This window comes from Montipora capricornis, chromosome 12 (genome assembly GCF_036669925.1).
Source record: "Montipora capricornis isolate CH-2021 chromosome 12, ASM3666992v2, whole genome shotgun sequence".
Lineage (NCBI taxonomy): Eukaryota > Metazoa > Cnidaria > Anthozoa > Scleractinia > Acroporidae > Montipora > Montipora capricornis.
In genome coordinates, this window is record NC_090894.1 from 26,570,008 (window position 1) to 26,575,007 (window position 5,000).

The 5,000-nt window shown below is 41.8% G+C and overlaps 1 protein-coding gene across 1 annotated transcript in view; it reads right to left on the minus strand.

Moving 5' to 3' along the window:
- LOC138026992 (uncharacterized) overlaps positions 1–5,000 on the minus strand; it is a 159,171-nt gene that overhangs the window by 140,503 nt on the left and 13,668 nt on the right. The gene's annotated exons all lie outside the window — the stretch shown is intronic.

Genomic DNA, 5,000 nt, shown 5'->3' on the forward strand with positions numbered 1-5,000 from the left:
ATTTTGGACACTGCGTCCCAGGACTTGTGCGTAGCAGAGAAAAAGGAAAAAAAAAATCATATCCGTGGATTGGTGAACCCGGAGTTTCTACTCTATAGGAACCGTTTTCTTTTCTTTCCACTTTTTCAGAAAATTGAAGATCAAGACACCGCACTCTCAAAAGAACATTTATTCAAGTCTCCCATAGAAAATCGCTTCGCTGCTGAAATTAGGCTTAAGCTAGATTACTAATTTAGGCCTAAGCTTTGATTTTGAAGTTTGGCAACAGACCAAGTTGTAGTGTTTATTGCCGAATGATGAAAACAGCATTGTCAAATAGTGTTTTAAAATATTGTCCTTGAGCAGTTAGCAGTGTGGTGGTGGTCAAGTGGTTAGGTGACGGGTTCAATCAACATTCCCACGTACGAGTCCTATGTCCACTGATACACTTCAGCTTGTGGTATCTTAAAAAATATATGACATTTCCCATGATCGATACCAAGCTCTTAGTCTTCTAAATTAATGATAGTTTGAATTCAAAGCAAATTAAGAATTCACGATAATAGCGAATTCAAGGTGGAACACTGGCACAACGTAACGTCGGTGGAATTGTTTTGCGAACAAGCGGTTCAGTTCGATTTTGCAGCGGTTGTCCTAAAAAGCGCAGGACGAGTAACTTCTTCTGGTGGTGGCCAAAACGTCATTGACGAAATGACTAGCACTAAGATGCAATAAAATGTGATACGGTTAAACGGCAGAAGGCTAAAATAAGAAGAGAAAGATAACATAGAAGTTGTATAGGCAAACTGGTCCGAGATAAAACGGAGAATTCTGATTGGTTCTCTCTGAGAGGTCCGAATTTTGCAATTCGGGCCGCTAAGATGACCGGTCACGAGCAGCAGCGCATATTGATTGCCAAACTGTTCCCATTTTCTGTTCCCATTTTCTGTTTCCATTTTCTCGAACATAAAAACAAAAATGCGAGGAATTTTTTTTTTAGTCATGTCCGAGTTCCAGTATGAATTTTGCTTTCCAGAACCGTTAACAGAAGCAGGCGAAGAGGGAAGACTCAAGGAATAGAAAACCCTGCGCAAGAGAGCCAATATAACAAAATCCTCGTTGTTGTACTAGCTTGTTCGGTCGGTCCGTACTGGGAAATATTGGTCTCGTTCATTTTTTTGCAAGTTTATAGACTGAGCCTGAAAAGGAACTCGAGCAATACTTTCCCAGTACGGACCTCACGCTAGTTCAATAACATCTATATATTTTTTCTAGTAGGCGCGGTTCTCTTTCTCCTCGCAGGGGATCAAATATTTACTCCGGCTTTGGTTAGAACAGGGTAGAGTCAGGCTAAAATAATGGCTCATAAAAAAAAAAACAACAAACGAACAAACACAAAAATGTAATACTGATTACTGAAAATATTGTTTTTCTGCTCTAGAGGAGACATAGGTCCGATTTTCCGTTTTCCGTTTTGTGATTGCGGTTAACATCCTCCTCCCAAACGAACGGCCGTGACGTAGCACCCGTCGCTATTGTATTTTGTATACAGCCAATTGTATTTTGTATTTGGCAGACAGGCGACTTTTTGATTGGGTGGAAAATACAATTGGCTGGACCAGTGATCCACCGCAGTGTGCACGGAGGAACGCGGGCGCACAAAACGGCTGGTCATTAAGCCTAGAGAAGACATTAACGTTAAAAGAATCCCAAAACTCAGAGGTTCGAATATTTCGTTCAAAAATTCGATTGGGAGGAGTCATTAAGGGACTGGTGCATGATCAATACCGGAAGCACATGACCTTAAAGCGAGTAACTTGCAACTCTTTTCCTTGGAACAAAGCTGGGGATTTTATGCCCAAATGGACAACAAAAATAAGATCAAGTTGCACGGCTTAGGGAAAATGCGCGAGCTTTTACGTTACATCCAAATAAGGAAAATTCTAAACTCAAAAAAACCCCGGCTCTGAAGCAGAGTTAAATCCGAAGCAGACTTTGTCAAGTTAAAAATTTCAGAGTCATGCTTGCGGCTTCAATAATTAACAATTAAACCCGTAGCCTAAGATCAAAATTGACCCTGAGTGAAGCCGAATGGGAATTGACCCGCGACCTTGAGCGCGAAGGGCTAATTGTTTTGGTATCACCCAACTAGTTGGACAGAATACAAAAAAAAGTTAGCGAATGAACAAAGCTGAGGAAAATTTTTATGGCCGAAATAAAACGAAAGAAAGATCAAAGTTGCTTTTCGATACGCGCGAGCTACGTTACTACCCAAATCTAGGAAAATTCGTAGCCTCAAAAATGCAGGCTCTGAAGCAGATTAAACGCTTCAAAGTCATGCATGAGCTTCTGTCAATAATCATTACTACTTCTTGCATAACAAAGGCTCTGATATCACTGCGGCGAAAGTTGTGGACCAAGGGATTCCCGTAAAACTTCATACCTCCTATATAACAAACGCAAATGGACCTTTCCCTTTCGATGTCGCGGCAGCAACCGACACTTTGTACTCTTGAGTGGCACGCATACGAGGAGCAACTGTCGCTGTTCTCCATAGTAAATCTCTACAAGAAAAGACCGAAGTTCTGGGTCGCTAGCGTGAATGGAAAGTGGCGCGAACAACCAACCTTAAAACCCTTGCATAAACAATAGAAACTCCAACGTGTAAATAGGCGCTAACGACCTTGCAATACAGTTTCCCAAGGGACCGCAGTGCACAAAAAAGATATCAACCATATGAAAATATATTTTCCGCCAGCGAGAGGCTTCAAACAGCCTAACGTCCTACGGAATTCGATGAAAATCCGAATTTATAACGTGCAGTGGAGCAACCAAAGCAATGGGTGCTGTGCTGGGTCTTCAGTGTGACACATTTAATTTCGTTTGCTGATTCAGAAACTCAAAACCCATGTTCTACGTGATGGCAATTGACGCAAATACAATGCAACTAAAAAGTGAAAATGCTGGATTCAGCCTTCTGGAAATGTTATGAATAAGATATCCACTCTAATCGTGCCTGTTGACAACGTAATGAAATCACCAGTACGGAACTTCCGCAGCGGTATGTTATAAGTGACCATGAGTGATATATTACCTTGTTGCTTTCATTTCATCCATATGATGTTGATCGACGAAACTGAGCACAGATTGGATAAGATTTAGTAGGCAAGAGAAAAAAATTAGTCCTGTGAGACGACATGAGCTTAAGGGTAAAGCCTGGTTTACACTGCGACATAAGCATAAGCATAACGAAGTTCACACTTGTTGCATAAGCACAAGAGAAGTGATATACGCAAGCGCAGCTTGCTCCCAAAAAAACTCGGTCGAGAATGGGCCGAGCAACGTTTCCAAAATGACGGACGAAGAACAAATTCTCCTCCTACTATTACTCCTTCTGCTTTATAGAAGACGACGACGGCGACAAGAACGAACGAGAAAACAGACTGAAGAGGTCCTTTTGGGTGTTTTCTAAGGGATATTTTCCGAAAGAGGAAAGAACAAGGAGACTCGGGAACTGCAACCAGGGGACTGAGAATTTTATTTCTGGCGATTTGTCGCAAATCTTAATCAGAAGTCTTTTAGATATAGATTTTGTAATAAAAACTAACGATAAAAAGTCACGACGTTTCGACCCCTCGGAGGTCATTTTCAAGTGAGAATAAAAGTTTTAAGAATTAGCATAAATATGTAAAAACTAGATAAAAATGCGGCGAACGCCGAAATGTGATAAAAATATGTACAAAAGTGTAAAAAGTGCTAAAAATATATGGAGTAATGAACGGTAGCTAGAGGAAACAATAGACAAAAATAATTAATTACAAGAACTGTTCTAAACAAATAATTTGGCGCGGATAGAGTCACACTGTTTGTTTAGCGATGGTTTCAGTTCTTTTACAAAAAACATTTCAAAAACAAGACAATCAAACTTGTTCTGGCACTTTCTCAGAATTCTAAAACTCTTTGCGATGTTGTTAGGTTCCAATGCATGTTTCTCTCTCAGATGGTCGCCGATGGTTGCCCCTTTGTGCTCTTCAATGCGCTGGTGAAGGTGCCGGCAGGTATATCCGACATAACCTGCGTCGCACAGGTCACACTTGAATTGGTACACAACGCACTGTTGGCTTACAAGGGGTGGCTTCTCTTCACGGACCCGGATCTCTTCTTTGATCTTTTTGCTCGTGTAGACAGGGGTAATATCCGCACTGATCTTACGGCTTAGGTCGGCAAGTTGTCTCCGTACGGCGTTCGCAGATTTTTGGTCCTTGAAGGGCAACACGACTCTGATTGGGTCCCCACGCTTCTCATCAACGTGGGTGCGTGATTCCTCGTAAGCTTTTGAATCAACGAAAAGGCGGATGGTGGACTGCACATGATCTTTGTCGCAAAGGCAGGGATAATTGCGAACCGCACCAGCAAGTTTCTTGTAAAAAAATAGTAACTTCGGACGCCGTCTTAGGCATCATTAGGGAGTTTAAGCAAAGACGACGGCTACGGCAACGAAAACGTCAGTCCAAAATATAAGTTAGCGCTATTACAAGTATTTCGCGATTATTCCGTCTTGTTCACCTTGTACAGTACAGGCAAACTATCCTGCAACTGAATAGGTACGAACGGTTTTAAAGTCAAAACAGAAAATGACTGTTTCATTGTTATATGCTCACGTGGTCGTCAAAACCTAAAATTTGGTGATTTCACGTTGTTGTTTTGTGGAGTACGGCAGAGAAATGCATGGAAATTCGTGTTGCACGCGCGGCACGAATATTTTTTCTTTTTTAACCAATAATATTCTTCCTTTGTGGCGTTGCCGTAGCCGTCGTCTTTGCTTAAGGACGTTCGCGCCCATTGTTACTGCGCATCTTTTTGCACATGTCACGCGAACGTCATGCATCGTAGACCACGCAAGTAAACACGATGCTAAAGGCGCAAAAATTTTCCACAAGAAGGGAACATGAAAGTATGTGGCATCATGGGATAGCTGTGGACCCAGGTCTTCTCGGAAATGTCACGCAATGGCGTGACAG